General features: G+C 41.4%; 1 long non-coding RNA gene across 1 annotated transcript; it reads left to right on the forward strand.

The window, feature by feature from the left end:
• Positions 1 to 1,399: 1,399 nt before the first annotated feature.
• LOC135276648 (uncharacterized) lies at positions 1,400 to 13,924 on the forward strand. Its single transcript, XR_010344183.1, has 3 exons — positions 1,400 to 1,554; positions 12,549 to 12,666; positions 13,776 to 13,924. It is a non-coding gene; the product is annotated as an uncharacterized LOC135276648 (long non-coding RNA).
• The last annotated feature ends 10,407 nt before the right edge of the window (positions 13,925 to 24,331 follow it).

Genomic DNA, 24,331 nt, shown 5'->3' on the forward strand with positions numbered 1-24,331 from the left:
ATGTGTGGATGCTAAAAAAGTGGATCTCATGAAGATAAAGAGTAGATAGGTGATTCCTACCAGAAGCCAGGAAGGGCTGGGTGGAGGGGGAATGAAGAGAGATTGATTAGTGGGTACAAATGTATCCTTACATTTGGAAGACATGTAAGATGGAAGAAATAAGATCTGCTGTTTGATAGATGAGTATAGTTTGCAATAATCTGTTGTACATTTCAAAATAGCTAGAAGAGAAGAATTCATGTTTTTAGCATAAAGAAAAAATGAATATGTAAGGTGATGAATATCCTAATTACCCTGATTTGATCTTTACAAATTACATAAATGTATTAAGTTACCACATGCTCCCTGAAAATATGTACATCTGTTATGTATCAATAAGAAACACAATTTATAAAGGAAAATTGCAACCCAACACTCCCAATTCCCTTTGCCTGGCTTTAATGTTTTTCATAGCAGTGACCACTGGCTAAAATATAATATTATCTTCTTTTTCATTATATTTATAGTCTGATTCTTCCACTGGAATATAAACTACATGAGGTCAAAATTTTCTGTCTGCTTGGTTTGCTGTTGTATCTCCAGTGCCTAAAATAGACCCAGGAACCTAGTAGTGCTCAATAACTATTTTTTTTTTGAGCCAGTGTCTCGCTATGTTGCCCAGGCTGGAATGCAGGGGTGCAATCTTGGCTCACTGCAACCTCTGCCTCCCAGCTGCAAGCGATCCTCCTATCTCAGCCTCCTGAGTAGCTGGGACTACAGGTGCATGCCACCATGCCCAGCTATCAATAACTATTTTTTTTTTTTTGGAGACAGAGTCTGTCTCCCAGGCAGGAGTACAATGGCGCAATCTTGGTTCACTGCAACCCCTGCCTCCCGGGTTCAAGCAATACTCTTGCCTCAGCCTCCTGAGTAGCTGGTATTATAGACACCCACCACTATGCCCAGCTAATTTTTATTTTTTTTAGTGGAGATGGGGTTTCACCATGTTGGCCAGGTTGGTCTCGAATTCCTGACCACAGGTTATCCACCCGCTTTGGCCTCCCAAAGTGCTGGGATTGCAGGCATGAGCCACCATGCCCGGCCAATAACTATTTTCTGAATGAATAAATAAGTATGGGGAGATGGAAATTCTCATGCAATGCTGATGGGAGTATTGATACAATCATGTTAGCGAGTGTATAATTTAGGATAGAGTAGGTCACAATGCAGTAACAAATAACTCTAAAAATCTCAGCACAGTTAAAGTTTATCTCTCATTAACACGAAGTCCAATGTAAATCCCAGCTACGCTTCAGGGCAGCTCTCCTTCACGTGATAACTCTAACGGAAGCTCTTTCATCTCTCCTAAAGGCCTCTATGTTGCCAGGGTTGGGGAAGAGAGAGATGAGAGACTCACTTAGGAGGTTTTCATTGCCTCGGTCTAGAAGTGACATATGTCACTTCAACTTATATTTCCTTGTTCAGAACCAGTCATGTGGTCTCATCTCACTGCAAGCAGATGGACAAATATATTTTCTCATGGGCCTTTGAAGAAGGAACAGGAAACAGAATTTGGTGAGTGTATACCATGGTCTCAGCCACAGAGAGCCATTTGACAGTCTCTATAGGCAAGTTGAACATGTATGTTTGCTAAGACCTAGTAATTCTCCTCTTGTATACATCCTTAGTCAGTGGCTTGAAAACTTTTTTGAATGCGATTCACAACAAAAACTACATTTTACATCACACCTGGTCATATACATATGCACACACACATACACATATGTATGTTCTGAAACAAAAGTTTTAGAAACAGAACTCACCCTGACTATGTATCAGGCATTCTGCTATTTTCTTTTCTTTTCCATTTCATGTTTCAGAAAAGAAATTTATTGTGATCTCCTGATTCCACTAACCTCTAGTGGGTTGTAACTTACAGTTTGTAAGATATTGCCTGTAATGGACTGAATGTATCCCCCCAGAAACCCTAATCCTAATGTGATGATTCTTGGAGGTAGGGACTTTGGAAGGTAATTAGGTCAGGAATGGGATGTGTGCTCTTATAAGGAGAGGCCAAAGAGTTAGCTTGCTCTCTTTCTTTTAAAATTTATTATTATTATTATTTTAGAGATGGGGGTCTCATCATGTTTCCTAGGCTTGTCTTGAACTCCTGGGATCAAGCAGTCCTCCCTGCTTGGTCTCCCAAGGTGCTGGGATTACAAACATGAGCCAACACACTTAGCAGCTTGCTGTCTTTCTACCATGTGAGCACAGAGCAAGAAGGTGGCTGCCTGTAAACCAGGAAAGGAGCCCTTACCAAAAACCCAACTCTCATGACACCCTGATTTCAAACTTCCAACCTCCAGAATGCTGTGAAATAAATGTTTGTTAACATTAAATTATTCAGTTTATGGTATTTTGTTACAGTAGCCTGAGCTGACTCGGGACACTCCCTAGACAGAACTCTCTCTCTTTTTTTAGTTTGATTTTTAAAAAATCTTTTTTAAGCACACACCACCTTTGAGACAGAACTCTCACTCATGTAATATGCCTAGGATACGTGCTCAGGGTTTTTGGTCTTTTATCTTCTTGATTCACAGAAATATTTTTAAATCTTTCTTGATATTTATTTAACAACCACAGAAAGCATTGCCAATGTGCCAGGAACCGTTTCAGTTCCCCAATACTATACTTTAGGGCTCTGCTATCCAATTTGATAGCCACTAGCCACATGTAGCCATTAATCACTTGAAATGAGATGAGTGCTCCATGTTGACAATATGGTAGTTTGAATATATTGGGATAAATAAAACATACTATGAATATAAATTTTATCTTTTAAAATGTGGCTACTAGAAAACTTACTATTACACATGTAGTTTACATTATATTCATATTGCAAACACCACTCAAGAGATAGAAGTTAACTTAATTATCATATTTACCCTATGTGGTAGGTACTATTATTATATTCATTCTAAAGATGAGAAAACTGAGACACCGAGAGGTTAAATTATTTGTCCAAGATCACACAGCTAAGTGACAGAAACAAAATTTAAACCCAGAGAGGTTGGTTTCAGGTTTCATGCTTCTAACCACTACACTGCTCTAATTCATGGTAGAGTCTTATGTATATATGTAAGCATTTAAAGCTGTAAATTTCCCTTTAGGCACTGGTTTAGATGCATTCTACACATTTTTATTATGTTGCATTTTAAATTTTCTTGAGTCCAAATATTTTCTAATCTCCATTGTGATTTCTTCCTTGATCCTGGATTATTTATAAATGTGCTTAATTTCCAAATATTTCCAGTTTTCTTGTATATCTTGCTATTGATTTCTAATTTAATTCCATTTTAATCAGATAAGATGCTCTTTAATCCTTTAAAATTTATTGAGGATTCTTTTGTGGCCCAGCATGTATGTACAGTTGGAAAGAATGTGGTTGTTGTTTGGAGTATCTTGTGGATGTCAATTAGGTAATATTGGTTGACAGTGTTACTCAAGTCTTGTATATTCCTATGGACTTTCTGTTTATTTGTTTTAGCAATTAATGAGAGGGTAGTGTTAAAAATCTCTAACTCTAATTGTGGATTTACATATTTTCCCCTTTAGATTTGTCAAATTTTGCTTCATATATTTTGAAGCTCTTTTACTTGATGCATATACATTTATGATTGTTATATCTTCTTGACAAATTAACCATTTTATAATTATGAAATGACCTATTTTTGAGATGAAGTCTCATTATGTTGCCTAGGCTGGACTCAAACTCTTGGGCTCAAGTAATCCTCCTGCCTCAGCCTCATGCACAACTGGAATTAAAGGTACATGCTATCATGCCTGAAAGTACCTGTTATTTTTTATTGCATTTTATTGGCCAGAACTCTGCCCATGCCTACTGCAAGAGAGGCTCAAAACATATCTTGGCATTTGTCCAAGAGGGAGGAGGAATACATTTGATAAACACTGAATATTCTCTGCCATAGGAGATGGCTCAGGCATTGCAAACATCACTTCTGCTCACATTCTATTGGCCTAAGTCTTGGTTATGGCCACCCCTTTGTTGTAAGGAAGGCTGAAAAATGTGGCTGACAGCCACGTCCATCTCAAACTTCACCAAAAGGAAGAAGGGGATGATGGAACATGGAAGAAAGTTATCTTTTTTTTTTTTGGAGACAGAGTCTTGCCGTGTCACCCAGGCTGGAGTGCAGTGGCAGAATCTCGGTCCACTACAACGTCTGCCTCCAGGGTTCAAGCAATTCTCCTGCCTTTGCCTCCAGAGTAGCTGGAATTACAGGTGCCTGCTGCCACACCTGGCTCATTTTTTGTATTTTTAGTAGAGACAGGGTTTCACCATGTTGGCCAGGCTGGTCTTGAACTTCTGACCTCAGGTGATTCACCTGCCTCAGCCTCCCAAAGTTCTGGGATTACAGGTGTGAGCCATTGTGCCCAGCTGAAAGAAAGTTATCTTAAAGGGATTGGCAGGGGCCAGGAAATGGGAAACTCAGATATACTTAACTAAGGAGTGTGGGTCTTAGGGTGCTATAATCCGAATGTTTGTGTCTTCCCAAAATTCATATGTTAAAACCTAACCTGCAATGTGATGATATTAGGAGGTGGGGTGTTTGAGAGGTGATTCATGCCCTTATAAAAGAAGCTTGAGGGAGCTTGTTTCCCCTTTCCGTCATGTGAGTAAGTACACATAGAAGGCCCCACCAGACACCAAGTCCACTTAAAATTTGATCTTGGACTTCCCAGCCTCCAGAACTGTAAGCAGTACATTTCTATCGTTTACAAATTATCCAGTCTGAGATATGTTGTTATGGCAGCCCTAACAGACTAAGACATAGCATGAGAAAGGAGGGACTGGATTACATTCAAAGGGACTTAGGGAGTCCAAATCCTAGGTCTAGTTCTGGCTGAAGGTTGAGCTCTTTCCTGTGCTCAGATTTGGCATCTAGGGATAAAGTGTGTATGACTCTGTGGCCTTTTGTCCTCAGTGACTTTAGTAGTGCAACTGTGGCCCTTACTAGGTTGTGCTGGGCCCCCTGGCCAACAGAAAGAAACTGAGATAATAAATATGTATATATTAAGCTGCTGAGTTTGTGGTAATATTGTTATGCAATGACAGATAACTAATACAATATCACTGTTGTGTGTACTTAGAAAGAAAAATATAAGCAAAATAAATTGGTTAAGGTATTCTTTCTTTCTTTCTTTCTTTTTTGGGACAGAGTCTCACTCTGTCACCCAGGCTGGAGTGCAGTGGCGTGATGTCAGCTCACTGCCCCTTCTGCCTCCTGGGTTCAAGTGATTCTCCTGCCTCAGCCTCCTGAGTAGCTGGGATTACAGGCATGCGTCACCATGCCTGGCTAATTTTTTTTTTTTTTTTAAGGCTAGTCAAGTGAAGCAGTGGGAGTGGAGAAGGAACAAAGAAATCTGTAACTGGTTGTGATCAATTAGTTGTAAACACCACTGCACTCAGACCAGCCTAATTTTGTATTTTTAGTGGAGATGGGGTTTCTCCATGTTGGTCAGGCTGGTCTCGAACTCCCGACCTTAGGTGATCCACCTGTCTTGGCCTCACAAAGTGCAGGGATTATAGGTGTGAACCACTGTGCCTGGCCAGGTATTCATAATATTTCTTTTTTTTTTTTTTTCTCAAACACTTTCTTTTTTCTTTTTTTTAAAGAAGGAAAAGAGAAGAAAGAAAGAGAAAGAAAAAAAAAAGAATGAAGAAGAGGAAGAAAAAGGAAGAGAAAGAGGGAGAGAGAACGGGAGTATTGCTTTATTGCCCGGGCTAGAATGCAGTCTAAAAATGGGAATTGAAAACCTCTTTTATGCCAATAATTGTGCTTAACAATGGAGACAGGAAGGAATAAGGGAAGAAAATAACAAACAAGCAGCCAACCAATATTTCATTTAAACCTATGAAATGCTATGCAATTACTGAGGAGTGATTTACTTCCAATTATGTAGTCACTTTTGGAATAGGTGTGATATGGTACTGATAAGAATGTGTGTTTTGTGTATTTGAAGTGGAGAGTTCTATAAACGTTTATTAAGTTTACTTGTTCCGGGTCTAAGTTCAAGTCCTGGATGTCCTTGTTAATTTTCTATCTCGTTAATCAGTCTAATATTGCCTTCTTTGCCTCTTTTGATCTTTGTTGCTTTAAAGTCTATTTTATCAGAGGTGAAAATTGCAACTCCTGCTTTTTCTTTATTTATTTATTTTTGCTCTCTGTTTGGTTGGTAAATCTTCCTCTGTCCCTTTGTTTTGAATCTTTGTGTGTCGTTGCATGTGAGATGCGTCTGGATACAGCGTACCAATGGGTTTTGGCTTTTTATCCAGTTAATAATATATATAAGTTTAATACTGCCATTTGATGCTAGCTGGCTGTTTTGCCCATTAGTTGATGTAAGTTCTTCATTATGTTAATGCTCTTTACTTTTTGATATATTTTTGGAATATTTTTGGAAAGGCTGATACTGGTTGTTCCTTTGTATGTGTAGTGCTTCTTTCAGAAGCTCTTGTAAAGCAGGTCTGGTGATGGTGAAATCTCTAAGTACTTGCTTGTTCACAAAAGATTTTATTTTTCCTTCGCTTGTGAAGCTTAGTTTGGCTGGATATGAAATTCTGGGTTGAAAGTTCTTTTCTTTAAAGATGTTAAATATTGGCCCCCACTCTTTTCTGGCTTGTAGGGTTTCCGCTGAGAGATCTGCTGTAAGTCTAATAGGTTTCCCTTTGTGGGTAACCTGACCTTTCTCTCTGGGTGCTCTTAGTATTTTCTCCTTCATTTCAACCCTAATGAAGCTGACGATTATGTGCCTTGGGGTTGGTCTTCTTGAGGAATATCTTTGTGGTGTATTACCTGGAGTTGAATATTGTCCTGCCTTACTTCACGAAGTTCTCGTGTTGTGTTTTTCAGCTCCATTAATTCACTTATATTCCTCTCTAAATTGTCTATTCTTGTTAGGATTTCATCAAACCTTTTTTCAAAGTTCTTAGTTTCTTTGCGTTGGGTTAGAACAAGTTCTTTTAATTCCCAGAGTTTCTTATCATCCACCTTCTGAAGCCTACTTCTGTTAATGGAATGCACTCGTTCTCCATCAGTCCTTGTTCCGTTGCTGATGAGGAACTGTGATCCCCTGTAGAGGGAGAGGCATTCTGATTTTGGGTATTCTCAGCCTTTTTACCCTGGTTTCTTCCCATCATTGTAAATTTATTCACTTGTCATCTTTGTGATTACCGACTTTCAAATTAGGTCTCTGAGTGGACGTTGAACTTGTTGATTCCCAGCGCCGAAATCTGAGCAATCCACTGCACCGGCCAAAACAGTGGTGTTAAGATTGATGGCGCTTTGCTGCCTGGGAATCTCTGGTCTAGCTCCCTTCTTGAGTCCGTCCTTCAATCAGCTGAATAGGCGACTCTGTCTTCCTAGAGCTCCAAACAATATTGGCCAAAAGGGGACCCAGTCCCGCTCACTCTGCACCAAGAACTGCCACACTGAGGTGCCGGCAAAACCTCCGTGCCAGCCACAAGAGTCATGGTAGCGACCTGTAGGGCTCCTCCGCTGGGAATCTCCTGGTCCGTGAGCAACAAAAATTCATCTGAAAGTGTGGCGTTCTCTCGTTCTCTGCACTTTCACTGAGAGCTACAGTCCTGAGCTACTAGTGATCAGCCATCTTGGATCTCTCTCCTCAATATTTCTTTACATTCAGAGATTTAACTTTTCTGATTCTCCCTCCCTGCCTTCCCTTCCTTCCCTGCCTTCCCTTCCTTCCCTTCCTTCTCTTCCTTCCCTTCCTCTTCTTCCTTCCCTGCCTTCTCTTCTCTTCCCCTCCCCTCCCTCCCTTCCTCCCCTCCTCCTTCCTCCCCTCCCCTCCCTCCCTTCCTTCCCTCTCCTCCCATCTCCTCTTTTCCTCCCCTCTCCTCCTTTCCTTCCTTCCTTCTTTCCTTCCTGTTGTTTGTTCATTCTCACCATTTATAGTTAACTATTTCAACTATTAGAATTCACTTTTATATTTTTTTGAGACAGAGTTTCACTCTGCCACCCAGGCTGAAGTGCAGTGGCAGGATCTCAGCTCACTGCAGCCTCTGCCTCCTGGGTTCAAGTGATCCTCTTGCCTCAGCCTCCTGAGTAGCTAGGACTATAGGCACCTGCCACCATGCCTGGCTAATTTTTTGTGTTTTTAATAGAGACAAGGTTTCACCATGTTGGCCAGTCTCGAACTCCTGACCTCAGGTGATCCGCTCACCTTATCCTCCCAAAGTGCTGGAATCACAGGTGTGAACCACCATAGTGACCCTCTTTATTTTTGGTAACATTCTTTGTTCTGAAGTCTGCTTGGTCTGTTCTTAATATAGCCACTCCACATTAGGTTACATTTTTTTGGCTACTTTGAATAATGCTGCTATGAATCTTTGTGTATAAGCTTTTATGTGGACATATGTTTTCAATTCTTCTGGGTATATATGGATTTAGGATTAGAATCACTGGGTAATATGGCATCTCTATGGTTAACTTTTGAGGAACTGGAAAACTGTTTTTCAAAGCAGCAGCAATGCCTGAGGGTACCAATTTCTTTGTATCATCACCAATACTTGTTATTGTCTGTCTTTTTTATTATAGCCATCTTTAAGAGTATGAAGTAGTAGCTCATGATGATTTTGATTTAATTTCCCTAATGACTAATGATGTTGAGTATATGTTTATATGCTTCTTGGCCATTTGTATATCTTCTTTGGAGAAATGTCTACTCAGATCTTTTGCCCGTTTTTAAACTGAGTTATTTGTCTTCTTTCTGTTGAATTGTAAGTGCTCTTTATATATTCTGGAATCCAGACTGTCTTATCAGATGTATGATTTGCAAATTTCCAATTCTGCAGGTATTGTTTTCACTTTATTAATAGTGTCTTTTGAAGCGCAAAAATTTTAAATTTGATGAGGTCCAATTTATATGTCTTTTTTTATTGCTTGTACTTATGATGTAATATCTAAGAAGCCATGATGTCATATCTAACGTCACAAAGACATAGAGTCATGCACCACATAATGACATTTTGGTCAGTGATGAACCACATACATGATGGTGGTCTATAAGATTATAATACTGTGTATTTACCATACCTTTTCTATGCTTAAGTATGCAAATACCCATTGTGTTTTCATTGCTTACAGAATGATGAAATCACCTAATGATGCATATCTCAGAATGTATCCCCATTGTTAAGCAATATATGACTGTACATCTATGTTTTCTGAGAATTTTCTAGTTTTAGTTCTTAACATTTAGGCCTCTGATCCATTTCAGGTTTAATTGTATATGTGGTGTGAGGTAGGGTCCAACTCCTGTTTTTGTCTGTGGATATATAATTGTGCCAGCAGCATTGGTTGAAAAGGCATTGAATTTCTTCATTGATTTTTTTTAGCACCCTTGTCGAAAATCAATTGACTATAGACATATGAATTTTTAAAGTAGGCTCTCATTCCTCTGTGTTTATGTAAGTACCACAAATCTTGATTACTCAGCTTAGTAGTAAGTTTTAAAGTTGGGAAGTATAAGTCTTCCAACTTTGTTCCTTTTCAAAATTATTTTGGCTATTCTAGGTCCCTTGCATTTTCATAAATTTTAGAATCAATTTGTTAATTTCTACAAAAAAGGCAGCGGTGATTTTGGATTGTGTTGAATCTGCAGTTTAATTTGGGGAGTATTGCCATCTAAACAATATTAAATTTTCCAATTAATAAACATAGAATGTCTTTCCATTTACTTATGTCTGTTAACATTTATTTTGATGTTGGTTTTGTGCATTATAGTGTAAAATTCTTACAAAGTTTATTCCTAAGCCTTTTATTCTTTTTGATGCTATTACAAATTGATTTTTTTTTAATTTTATTTTCAGATTGTTAATTGCTGGTGTATACAGAAATACAACTGATTTTTAGATATTGATCTTGTATTCTGAAACATTGCTAAAATTGTTAATTAGCTCTACTAGTTGTGTGTGTGTACATTCCTTAAGACTTTCCTATGTGTAAGATTATGTCACCTGCAAATAGAGTTTTCCTTCTTTTTCTAGTCTGGATGCTTTTTTTTTGGAGACAGAGTCTTGCTCTGTCACCCAAGCTGGAGTGCATGCAGTGGCACTATTTCAGTTCAGTGCAGCCTCCATCTCCCGGTTCAAGCAATTCTCCTATCTCAGCCTCCCAAGTAGTTGGGACTACAGGTATGCACCACCATGCCCAGCTAATTTTTGTATTTTTAGTAGAGACAGGGTTTTACCATGTTGTCCAGGCTGGTCTTGAACTCATGACCTCAAGTGATCAGCATGCTTTGGCCTCCCAATGTGCTGAGATTACAGATGTGAGCTACCATGTCGAGCCTGGATGCTTTTTTTTTCCTTGCCTGATTTTCCTGGCTAGAACCCCCAGTATAATGTTAAATAGACACAATAAAAGTAGACATCTGTATCATGTGCCTGATCTTAGGGGAAAGGTTTCAGTCTTTCATAATTAAGTATAATGTCAGCTGTAGGTTTTTCGTAAATGCCCTTTATTAGGTTGAAGAAATTTCATTCTATTCCTAGTTTATTGAGTTTTAATTTTTTATCACAGAAGGATGTTGGGTTTTTTGTAAAATGATTTTTTTTTTTTGCATCTACAGAGATGATCATGTACTTCTTGTTCTTCAGTTTGTTAATATGGTTTATTACATTGATGAATTTTCATGTCTTGCATTCTTAAAATAAATCCCATTTGGTCGTGGCATATAATCCTTTAATCCTTTTTCTATGTTTCTGGATTCAGTTTGATAGTATTTTGTTAAGAACTTTTTTTTTTTTTTTTTGAGATGGAGTCTCTCTGTTGCCCAGGCTGGAGTGCAGTGGCATGATCTTGGCTCACTGCAACTTCCACCTCCCGGGTTCAAGTGATTCTCCTGCCTCAGCCTCCCAAGTAGCTGGGACTACATGCATGCACCACTATTCCTGGCTAAGTTTTGTATTTAGTACAGATGGGGTTTTACCATGTTGGCCAGGCTGGTCTAGAACTCCTGACCTCAGGTGATCTGCCCACCTCAGCCTCCCAAAGTGCTGCGATTATAGGTGTGAGCCACTGTGTCTGGCGGAGAATATTTTCATCTATATTTATAAAGGATATTGATCTCTTTTTGGTTTTCTTTTCTTAAAATGTTTGGTTTTGATATCAGGGTAATATTGACCTCATGGAATAAAGTAGGAAGTGTTCTTTCCTGTTCTACATTTCAAGAACATTCAAGAGGGATTTGTATTAATTTCTCTTTGAATACATGGTAGAATTCACCGGCAAAACCATCTGATTGTGGATTTTTCTTTGTGAAAACTCTAAAAATTACCAGTTCAATCTCTTTTCTTATTATTGGTGTATTCAGATTTTCTATTTTTTTTTTCAGTCAGTTTTGATAGTTTGTGTCTTTCTTGGAATTTGTTCAATTTACCTAGACTATCTAATATGTTGGCACACAGTTATTCATAGTGTTCCCTTATAATTCTTTGTATTTGTGTAAGGTCAGTAGTGATGTCCCCTCTTTCATTCTTGACTTTAATAATTTTAGTCTTTTCTTTTTTCCCTTGGGTAGTCTAGTTAAAGATTTGTCAATTTTGTAGATCTTTTCAAAGAACCAAACTTGGTTTTGTCAATTTTCTCGTTTCTCTTTTCTCTAGTTTATTTCCATTCTAATCTTTATTATTTCTGCCTTCTGCTTGCTTTACGTTTAGTTCGCACTTCTTTTTCTAGTTTCTTAAGATGAAAGATTAGATTATTTGATTTAAGACCATTTTTCTCTTTCAACATGTGCAACTTGCAGCTGTAAATTTTCCTCCAAACACTACTTAGTGTATCTCATATATTTTTGTATATCATGTGTTCATTTTCATTGATCTGATTTGTCTTTCACTTAAAAATAATTTAACTTTTTTTATTTTTCAGAGACAGGGTCTTGTTCTGTCACCAAGGCTGGAGTGCAATGATGCAATCACAGCTCACTGTAGCCTCAAACTTCTGGCCTCAAGCAATCCACCCAACTTGGCCTCCTATAGTGCTGGGATTATAGGCATGAGCTACTATGCCTGGCCTTATTCTTAGATATTTCAGTGTTTTTTTTTTTGTTGTTGTTGTTTGTTTGTTTTTTTGATAGAGTTTTGCTCTGTCACCCAGGCTGGAGTGCAATGTTGTGTTCTCAGCTCACTGCAGCCTCTGCCTCCTGAGTTTAAGTGATTCTCCTGCCTCAGCCTCCTGAGTAGCTGGGACTACAGGTGCGTGCCACTATGGTCAGCTAATTTTTATATTTTTTGTAAGGACAAGGTTTCGCCATGTTGGCCAGGCTGGTCTCAAACTCCAGACCTCAGGTGATCCACCTTTGTTGGCCTCTCAAAGTGCTGGGATTACAGGCATTAGCCACTGTGCCTGGCTGATATTTCAAAAACTTTTGTTGATAATGTGAATGTGATCCAAATTTCCACAACATTTTCTGGATACCTGGTGTGTATTAAAGTTGTGACTTTTTTTTTTTTTTTTTTTTTTCAGATGGAGTCTTACTCTGTTGCCCAGGCTGGAGTGCACTGGCACCATCTTGGCACACTGCAACTTCCATCTCCTGAGTTCAAGCAATTCTCCTGCCTCAGCCTTCTGAGTAGTTGGGACTGTAAGTGTGTGGCTAATTTTTGTATTTTTAGTAGAGACGGGGTTTCACCATGTTGCCCAGGCTGGTCTTAAACTCCGCACCTCAGGTGATCCGCCCACCTTGGCCTCCCAGAGTGTTGGGATTACAGGCGGGAGCCACTGTGCCCAACCAAGTTGTGTTTTTTTATGAGTGATCTTGAATTCAGCCAGGGTGACCCAGTTGGAACAGCTCGTGCCCCTATGGGGCAGGCATTGATGGCACAGATGGAGATAGATGCTAGCCACAGAGGACCTGAGGCAACAGCAATACCTGGTTTTACTCTGGCTTCTGCTGTGGCTCATACACCACCAGGCCTCAGGCTTCACCGAACTTCTACTACACATTATTTTTATCCCCATTTTACGAATGAGGAAACTGAGGCTGCAGTGGGCAAGGATACACAGATAGTAGCAGAGCTGGAATTGGGACAGTTGCCTACATGACCCCAATGTCTAGGATCTTTGGTGCTATTCTGCTTCCAGAACTAGCCATGAGTTATCTGGAGGTCTTTAGTAGTCATTTAATAAAAGGCAGGTCCAGCCCATGGATCCTTAAACATCCCCCAGAGAGACACCTTCAAATGACACTTTTGTCCTTAAAACTATTCTTAGATTCTTAGATTTTTACAACTTCAAGGCTAAGACTTTGTTGGGTCTTCAGCCTCCCATCCTCTGCAGTCAAACCTTCCCTTTTTCCCAGAGTGGGCAAGGAGAGAGTAAGTGGGATATTCCGCTCTACCCTACACTGCCTTTAAGAGTATGTTAGATTTTACTTTCTAAAGGTTGCAAAAATAATATCTCCTTTTCCACATGCTCTTCTAGAATCAAGAGGTGGAGTCTATGTCTCTTCCCTTGAGCTTGAGCAGTCCTTGGTGACTGCCTTGACTAATAAAGTGGAATCGATGGTATGACTTGCAAATCTGGATCATACAAATGCCATGCATAGGTCAGGCACGGTGGCTCATGTGTGTAATTGTAGCACTTTGAGAGGCTGAGGTGGGCAGACTGCATGAGCCCAGGAGTTCAAGACCAGTCAGGGCAACAAAGCGAGACCCTGTCTCAAAAAAAAAAAGCCATGCCTTGTTTTCTTAGGATGCTTGCTCTTGAAATCCAGCCACCATGTTGTGAGGAAGTTCAAGCAGTCAGAGGAAAGGCCCACATGAAGAGGAATGAGGTTCCAAGCCCACACTTCCCAGAAAATAGCTAGGAAAGTAGTTGTCTTCTTGTAAGCAGATTCTGATGCTATCCAGCTAACACCTTGGAGAGCAGAGAAATGTCCCTTGCAAATCTCCAAACTGCAGGTTTGTGAGTAAAATAAATAATTGTTGTTCCTTTAAGTCGCCAGGTTTGGGGTGTGATTTTTAATTCTCTTAGCAATTTTCAAGAGTAAAATACTTCCTGAATATTATAGTATAATTAGATAATTATAGAATAATTATAGCTGTAATTAACCATAGTGACCGTATTATACAATAGATCTCTTGAACTTATTCCTCCTATCTCATTAAAAATTTGTGCCCTTAGATCAACATCTCCCCAACTCCCCACCCCCATAACCGTTACCTTTCTACTCTCTACTTAGTTTAACTTTTTTTACATTTCCCATATGAGTGAGATCATGTGGTATTTGTTTTTCTTTGCCTGGCTTATTTCGCTTACAGTATCCTCCAGGTTTGCCTATTTGTTGCAAGTGACAGGAGGATTTCCTTCTTTTTAAGGCAGACTAGTACTCCATTGTGTCTATGTACCACATTTTCTTCATCCATTCATCTGTTGATGGCCACTTAGGTTGATTCCATATCTTGGCTAGTTTGAGTAGTGCTGCAATGAATGTGGAAGTGCTGAGATCCCTTTGATATAGTGATTTCATTTCCTCCGGATGTATACTGAGTGGTGGGATTGCTGGATCTTGGGGTGATTTGTTATACAGCCATAAATAACTAAAACAAAAAATGAAGCAGCAAGTTGGAAAATGGCAGGGCCTTTACCTGGGCCCAGAAAGCACTTTCTACATTGACTCACGCCCACACCCATGTCCAAAGTTGGTCTGTCTTTCTAAATAGTGGACTGGAGAAGAGTAGAAGCTTTGGAGCCAGGCAAACACGAGTTCATGAACCTGGCTCCAATGCATCCCAGCTGTGTGACCTGGGGCAATTCGACGGGCCTCTCTGAACCTCAGTCTTCTCTTCTGTGAAATGGGCACAATTGTAATTTTTCTCCCAAAATTTGTCAGGAGGATTTAGTGGGATTATACATCTAAAGTACTTAGCCCAGAACATAGCACGTAATGAGAGCTCAATAACCATTAGCCATGAATTACCCTGATTATTAGATAGCTGGGTGTTGGCCGCCTCTTGCTGAGAAGCGCAATCAGTCCTGAAAAGTCTCTCTTGAGGGCAGATTTGGAGCATTTTGAGTCCTACCAAATTCCCTCTACATTGAAGTTCTTTGCCTACTGTCAGAAAGACCTGGTTTTAACTCGTAGCTCCTCCAGTTTCTGGCTGTGTGACCTTGGGCAGGAGACTTAACCTGTCTGGTTTTGGAGTCCTCATCTGCAGGTAGGGCGGTCAGAATTCCCCACTTAAGGGGTTGCGGTGAGCATGGAGAGCGTAGAGGGCATAGAACAATGCCTGGTACACAACAGGAGACCATGATGGGGACGAAGAGCAGGACGGTCCATCCTCCCACGCTTGGCAGAATACCCAGGGATTTCTGTCCCTAGTTCTGCCCTCCATTGCAAGCCTGGCTAGTCAGGGTGGTGAACCCTCCAGACAGGAAGGGAGGGAAGGGGATCTCCTAGCTGGGCTAGCCCTGCTGTTCTCTCATTTCCCACAGTGGGCGCTCTGATGAAGTTAAGATGACAGCTGACCACAACGGCGATGCCCACAGCTACCACCATTTATGCCTATCTGTGCTCGAGTGCTTTGATTCATTTAAATGTGACAGGACTCTCAATGTCTTTGTTTAAAAAAAATCTAGCAGAGTCACAGGCTTTTATTTCCATTATGTTTGTGGGAGAAAAATGCCAACGATCCTCTTCTGGTTTAGAGAGAGAAAACCTACAGGCATTTCTTCCTTTTAATAATAGAGAGAGATGATGGCTGTCACCATGGCAACAGATGATCAAGGAAGACAACCAATCAGAATTGCAGGCTTCGCTGGGAGACTATTTTTCTCAAGATTGGCAACAATTTCTAGGAGAATCGCACAAGCCTCTTTTGTTCCAATTATCTTTCCAAGGACGGTCTTAAATGAACAGACCAGGTGGTGACAGGAACTCAGGGCTCCTGACTGCACAGCAAAACAAGATGGGCGTTCTTGGGAACATTTTCAGCTATGCTATCGGGACAGATTCTTTAGACGGTTTTATTATGCAAAGCAGTATCTCTTTCTGTGTAGCTGCAGGGAAAAAACGTATTCACTTCTATTTTACATTTTAAAAATTACCTTTATGTTCCTTAAATTTTTTTTAAAACCCTTTTTTTTCATTACTTTTTGACACTCCCTTTGTTAATGGTTGGAGAATTGCATTTCATTTAATTTTTAAATTAATTTATTTATGTTTTTGAGATAGAGTTTTGCTCTGTCGCCTAGGCTGAAGTGCAGTGGCATGCACGTGGCACTGCAGCCTTGACTTCCTGTTCTCAAGAGATCCTCCTGACTCAACCCTACCAAGTAGCTGGGACCAAAGGCATACACTACCATGCCTGGCTAATTTAATTTTTTTTTTTTTTTTTTTTTTGTAGAGATAAGGTTTCACTATGTTGCCCGGACGGGTCTCAAACTTCTAGGTTCAAGCAATTCTCCTGCCTCTGCCTCTCAAAATGTTGGGTTACAGGTGTGAGCCACCATGCATGCATCCCAAGCTGTGTGACATTAGGCAAGTTACTTAACTTCCCTGTGCCTCAGTTTTCTTGTCTGTAAAATGGGCATAAAATAGTACCCCCATGATTCAATCATTTTTAAGACTTTTTTAAAGACTCTGTCTTAAAAAAAAGATAAAAGGAAAAGAAAAGAAAGAAAAAAAGAAAAAAGGCCGAGCAGGGTGGTGCACGCCTGTAATCCGAGCACTTTGGGAGGCCAAGGCGGGTGGATCACCTGAGGTCTTGACTTGGATCACAAGGTCAAGAAAGCGAGACCATCCTGACCAACATGGTGAAACCCTGTCTTTACTAAAGATACAAAAATTAGCTGAGTGTGGTGGCCCGAACTGCTTGGGAGGCTGACACAGGAGAATTGCTTGAACCCAGGAGGCGGACGTTGCAGTGAGCCAAGGTCACGCCACTGCATTCCAGCCTGGGCAACCTGAGTAAAACTCCACCTAAAAAAAAAAGTGTAAGTATATCCCAAATGCTACATGGGATATACTGATACTAAAAATGTATTTGTTGTTTATTTGAAATTCAAATTTAACTGGCTGACATTTTTTTTTTTTTTTGAGACGGAGTTTTGCTCTTGTTACCTGGGCTGGAGTGCAATGGCGCGATCTCGGCTCATTGCAACCTCCGCCTCCTGGGTTCAGGCAATCCTCCTGCCTCAGCCTCCTGAGTAGCTGGGATTACAGGCACGCACCACTATGCCCAGCTAATTTTTTGTATTTTTAGTAGAGACGGGGTTTCACCATGTTGACCAGGATGGTCTCGATCTCTTGACCTTGTGATCCACCCGCCTCGGCCTCCCAAAGTGCTGGGATTACAGGCTTGAGCCACCGTGCCTGGCCCTGGCTGACATTTTTTAAAAAATTCTTTTAAAAATGTTTTTATGGGTACATATTAGGTATATACATTTATGGGATACATGAGATATTTTGATACAGGCATGCAATGAATGTGTAATTATCACATCAGGGTAAATGGGGTATCTGTTCCCTCAAGCATTTATAATTTCTTTGTGTTACAAACATCCCAGATATACTATTTTAGTTTTTTAAAATGTACAATGAAGTATGGGTTTTTTTTTTCTTTTCTTTCTTTTTTTCTTCTTCTTTTTTTTTTTTTTGAGACAGAGTCTCACTCTGTCATGCAGGCTGGAGTGCAGTGGTGCGATCTCGGCTCACTGCAACCTCCACCTCTTGTGTTCAAGCGATTATCCTGCTTCAGCCTCCTGAGTAGCTGGGATTACAGGGGTACACCACCATGCCTGACTAATTTTTGTATTTTTAGCAGAGACGAGGTTTCACCATGTTGGTCAGGCTGTTCTCAAACTCCTTGCCTCAAGTGATCCACCCGCTGTGGCCTCCCAAAGTGCTGGGTTACAGGCATGAGCCACTGCTCCCGGCCCTAAAATGTACAATAAGCTATTGTTGACTGTAGTCACCCTGTTGTGCTATCAAATACTAGAACTTATTCATTTTATAACTATATTGTTGTACCCATTAACCATCCCCACTTCCCCCTGCCCCACTACCCTTCCCAGCCTCTGATAACCATCCTTCTACTCTCCATCTCCATGAACTCAGTGTTTTAATGTTTAGCTCCCACACATGAGTGAGAACATGGGACATTTGTCTTTCCATGCCTGGCTGATTTCACTTAACCTAATGATCTCTAGTTCCCTCCATCTTGTTGCAAATGACAGGATCTCAATGTTTGTTATGGTTGAGAAGTACCCCATTATGCATAGGCACCACATTTTCTTTTCTTTTTCTTTCTTTCTTTTTTTTTTTTTTGAGATGGAGTTTCACTCTTGTCTCCCAGGCTGGCATGCAGTGGCATGATCCCGGCTCACTGCAACCTCCGCCTCCTGGGTTCAAGTTATTATCCTGCCTCAGCCTCCTGAGTAGCTTGGATTACAGGCACCCACAACCACATCCAGCCAATTTTGTTTTTTTTTAGTAGAGATGGAGCTTCACCATGTTGGTCAGGATGGTCTCGAACTGCTGACCTCAGGTGATCCACCCACCTTGGCCTCCCAAAGTGCTGTGATTACAGGCATTAGCCATTGCGCCCAGCCACATTTTCTTTATCCATATGTCTGTTGATGGAAACACAGGTTGCTTCTAAATCTTGGCTGTGGTGAACTGTGCAGCATCAAACATGGGAGAGCAGATATCGCTTGGATACAATGACTTTCTTCCTTTTGGGTATATACATAGCATGGGATTGGTGGATCCCGTGGGATTGGTAGTTCTATTTATAGTTTTTGTTTTGTTTTGTTTTTGAGATACAGTCTCGCTCTTACGCCAGGCGCCAGGCTGGAGTTCAGTGACACAATCTCGGCTCACTGCAACCTCTGTCTCCCAGCTTCAAGTGATTCTCCTGCATCAGCCTCCCGAGTAGCTGGGACTACAGGCACGTGCCACCATGCCTAGCTAATTTTTGTATTTTAGTAGAGATGAGGTTTCACTATGTTGGCCAGGATGGTCTCGATCACTTGACCTCGTTATCTGCCTGCCTCGGCCTCCCAAAGTGCTGGGATTACAGGCGTGAGTCACCACACCTGGCCTATTTATAGTTTTTTGAGCCACCTCCATACTGTTCTCCAGAGTGGCTGTACGAATTTACATCCCCACAACAGTGTACAAAGGTTCCCTTTTCTCCACATCCTTGCCAGCACTTGTTATTACATATTTTGGATACCAGCCATTGTAACTTGGGTGAGGTGATAGCTCATTGTAGATTTGATATGCACTTTTCTGATGATCGGTGATGTTGAGTACCTTTTCATATACCTGTTTGCCATTTTGTGTGTCTTCTGAAAACTGTCTATTCTGATCTTTTGCCCTTAGGTTTTTTTCCAAATATAAGATCACATTATCTGCAAATAAGGATAATTCGACGTTTTCCTTTCCAATCTGGATGCTCTTTATTTCTTTCTCTTGTCTGATTGCTGTAGCTAGGACCTCCAGCACTATGTTGAAGACCAGTGGTGGAAGTGGGCATCCTTCTCTTGCTCCAGATCTTAGAGGAAAGGCTTTCAGTTTTTCCCATTCAGTATGATTCTAGCTGTATGTCTGTCATATATGACTTTTACTGTGTTGAGCTATGTTCCTTCTATACCCAATTTTTTGAGGGTTTTATTGTGAAGGGATGTTGAATTTTATTAAAGGCTTTGTCAGCATCAATTGACATTATCATATTTTTTGTCCCTTACTTTATTGATATGATGTATCACATTGACTGATTTGCAAACGTTAAACCATCCTTGCATCCCTGGGATAAATCCCACTTGATCATGATAAATGCGAGTGACCTTGCTTTATCTGGCAACAAAACTATGAAGTCAGACTGTTTAAACTAAGGCCAGGCGTGGTGGCTCATGCCTATAATCCCAGCACGTAGGGAGGTAGAGACGGATGGATCACTTAAGGCCAGGAGTTGGAGACCAGCCTCACCAAGATGGCAAAACCCCATCTCTACTAAAAATACCAAAATCAGCTGGGCATGGTGGCGGGCGCCTGTGATCCCAGCTACTCAGGAGGCTGAGGCAGGAGAATCACTTGAACCCGGGAGGTAGAGGTTACAGTGAGCTGAGATCGCACCACTGCACTCCAGCCTGGGCTACAGAGTGACACTTGGTCTAAAAAAAAAAAAAAAAAAAAAAAAAAAACGGTTCAAACTAAAACTTTCCACCTCATCACACTGTCTGCCATTGTTTCCCACCAGGTGGAGCCATGGTCATATTTATTATCATAACATCTTAGTATGTTTGCTTATGGTAGGATGACCTCCGGTGGTCCTGCCTCCTGGTATTCCTGCCCTTCTGGGACCTATGCCCCTTTTTTTGTAGATTGGGCATAGTGACAAGCTTCTAACAAACAGCATATGGCAGAAGGGATGGGATGTCACTTCTAGGAGACAGGTTCCTGGGAAAACTGGTTTATGTCCTGCTGGTCCTCCCCACCTTGCCTTGCTTGCTCTGTGGAAAAGGATGCCATGCTGGGAACTGCCTGGGGACAGGCTCATGGGGCAAGGAACTGAGGCCTCCAGCCAACAGCCAGCAAGGACTGAGGGCTGCCCACTGCCATGAGTGAGTTTGGAAGCGGATTTTCCACCCTGAGATGCCTGCAGCTCCAGCCAGCCCCCTGACTCTAGCCTTGAGGAACCTACAGCTAATGGCACCCAGTTACCCTCACCCAGATTCCTGACTGTTAGAACTAGAGAGATCATAAATGTTTCTTGTTTTAAGACAATACATTTTCGTGTAATTTTTGTTTTGTTTTTGTCTTTTTGAGACTGTCTCACTCTGTTGCCTGGGCTGGAGTGCAGTGGTATGATCATGGCTGACTGCAGCCTCAGCCTCCTGGGCTCAAGTGATCCTCCTGACTTGGTCTCCCAAAGCGCCAAGATGATAAACGTGCATCACAATGCCTGGTCTGGTGTAAATTGTTATATGGCAGTAGATAACTAATATACAACTAATAGCTAATATCCTTCTTCCCAACCCCTCTCCTTCTCCCCTCACTGGACTGTGATGTCTGTGAGGGTAGGGATCATTATCAGTATTGTAACCTGTGTATTGTCAGACAGCACAGCACAGCACAGGGTATGCTTGTGCATGGTGTTCAAAAGTTCGTGGAGTAGGCCAGGCAGAATGGCTCATGTCTATAATCCCAGCACTTTGGGAGGCCGAGGCAGGCAGATCACCTGAGCCCAGGAGTTTGAGACCAGCCTGGGCAACATGGTGGAACTCCATCTCCACAAAAAATACAAAAATTAGTGGGCATGGAGGCACACACCTATAATTCCAGCTACTTAGGAGGCAGAGGTGGGAGGATCACTTGAGCCCGGGAGGCAGAGGTTGCAATGAGCGAAGATCGCACCACTGCACTCCCCGCTGGGTGACACAGTAAGACCCCATCTCAAAAAAAAAAAGTTTGTGGAACAAATGAAGGAATGCATGAACAAGAGTTGTTAGTTCTCATATAAGCTTTTAAAAGACAGACGCTCAAGAGCAAGTAGAAAAGTGCAACACAAGCAAAATGAAATATCTCTGCTGGGTTTGCTCTGCGAGAGAGCAGAGAACCAGCCAGGGGCCAGTAAGAGAAAGAGAATGATGAAGAGTGAGATATGGATATACAAGAGTGAGATATATGCATCCAGGTGTCCGTCATGCTTCTCAGAAAAACAGAACCACTAGGAGATATAGACATATATACACGTATGCATATACATACACGTATATGCTGGTAGAGTTTGGATATTTGACTTGCCAAACCTCATGTTGCATTTTGATCCTTAATGTTGGAGGTGGGGCCTAATGGGAGGTGTTTGGGCCATGGGGTGGATTTCTCATAAATGGTTTGGTGCTGGCCTCTTGGTAATGAGTGAGTTATCCCTCTATTAGCTCCTGCAAGAGTTCCCCTGGGAGCTAGGTGTTAAAAAGAGCCTGGCGTCTTCCCGTTCTCTCTCATTCATTCTCTTGCCATGTGATTTGCTCATGCCAGCTACCCTTCCACTTCTGCCATGAGTGGAAGGCGTCTGTGGCCCTCACCAGAAGCAGATGTTGGCTCCATGTTTCTTGTATAGCCTGCAGAATGGTGAGTCAAATAAACCTCTTTTCTTTGTGAATATATATATTTTTAAAGATGGAGTCTCACTCTGTGGAGTGCAGGAGTGTGATCTTGGCTCACTGCAACCTCTCCCTCCCGGATTCAACTGATTCTCCTGCCTCAGCCTCCTGAGTAGCTGGAACTATAAGCTCCCATCACCACATCCTGCTATTTTTTTTTTTGTATTTTTAGTAGAGACAGAGTTTTACCATGTTGGCCAGGATGGTCTCGATCTCTTGACCTCGTGATACACCCACCTTGGCCTTCCAAAGTGCTGGGATTACAGGTGTGAGGTACCGTGCCTGGCCTAGGTAATTTTTTTTATAGCAAAGCAAAACAGACTAAGATATATACACATAAACATATATACATATACATGTATATATGCATGCATGTATGTGTACATGTATTTATTTATGTATTTATGTATTTTGTTTTTTGAGACAGAGTCTTGGTCTGTTGCCCAGACTAGAGTGCAGTGGAGCAATCTCGGCTCACTGCAACCTCCTTTGCCCAGGTTCAAGTGATTCTCCTGCCTCGGCCTCCAAGTAGCTGGGATTACAGGCACTTGCTACCACACCCAGCTAATTTTTTGTTGTTGTTATTGTTGTTGTTGTTTTTTTTTTACTAGAGACAGGGTTTCACCATGTTGGCCAGGCTGGTCTTGAACTCCTGACCTCAGGTGATCTGCCTGCCTTGGCCTCCCAAAGTGCTGGGATTACAGACGTGAGCCCCCATGCCTGGCCTTATATATTTACTTGTTGCAAATGAATGGCCTTCTGCCATTTTGGGGGCTAGCTACGTAAGTCCAAGATCCACAAGGTAGGCTGGGAACTCTCAGACAGGAATTGATGTCATTCTAAAGCAAAACTGCTTCTTCCTCAGGGAAACCTCAGTTCTGCTTCACCAAAGACCTTTCAACTGATGATTGAATCAGACTCACCCAGATTATCTAGGATAATTTCCTTTACTTAAAGTCAACTAATAGTAGATGTCAGTCACATGTACAAAATACTTTTACAGCAACACCTAGGTTAGTGTTTGATTGAATAACTGGGTACTAGGTCTAGTGTATTAGTCTGTTCTCACATTACTGATAAAGACATACCCAAGACTAGGTAAATTTATAAAGAAAAAGAGGTGTAATGCACTTACAGTTCCACATGGCTGGGGAGGCCTCACAATCATGGTGGAAGGGAAAAGGCACGTCTTACATGGTGGCAGGCAAGAGAGAATGAGAATCAAGTGAAAGGAGAAACCCCTTATAAAATCATCAGATCTCATGAGACCTATTCACTACCATGAGAACAGTGTGGGGTAAACTGCCCCATGATTCTATTATCTCCCACAAGGTCCCTCCTACAACACCTGGCAATTATGGGAGCTACAATTCAAGATGAGATTTGAGTGGGGACACAACCAAACCATATCATCTAGGTAAATGGACATAGGAAGCTGAATATCACAATTCATAAGGGATTGGTGATAGGGATTGGACTGTATGCATTGTTGCATAAGCTTGTTGAGCCATATATATAAGGCTGCTCTCTCTGCATCTGCTGATACAGCCTGAAGTCAGCAGGGCAGGTGTTGGGAAGGGAAGATGGGATATGAAGTGGGGAAGCCAGGGCAGACTGGAACTGAGAGGATCAGTGGGAACCCATGCAGAGAGACGGGACCCTTGAAGTCTCCAGGACTCCAATTTCCATGAGAGTGACTTCTTCCAGGAGAAGTCACTGCCCTTTGAGATGGAATTAAATGTGCTGTGGGAGGATCCTCCTGCTTTGGCCTCCCAAAGTGCTGGGATTACAGGCACTTTGGAGCCAATGGTGGCTATTTCGTGTGGTCTCTAAATTGTGCCTTTACATAGTGTAGGCTCTGTCCTGTTTGGCTTGATCAACTTACATAGATAAAACAAGAGGTGTTAATTGCACACAGAGGCCTCCCTGTTGTATGGTTAGTAAATCTAGAATTATGTGGCGGTGAGCACTGCTAAACCCAGAGAATTAGCTTCTGTCTGGAGATTATGTAAGGGATCCAGAGCTGTATATTTGGACTGGACTCTATTAGTCTGGAACTCTTTCTTTTACTGCCTACTTTTTTTTTTTTTTTTTTTTTGAGATGGAGCCTTGCTGTGTCACCCAAGCTGGAGTAAAAT

This window comes from Aotus nancymaae, unplaced genomic scaffold (genome assembly GCF_030222135.1).
Source record: "Aotus nancymaae isolate 86718 unplaced genomic scaffold, 86718_ANA_hifiasm-v0.15.2.pri h1tg000028l, whole genome shotgun sequence".
NCBI lineage: Eukaryota > Metazoa > Chordata > Mammalia > Primates > Aotidae > Aotus > Aotus nancymaae.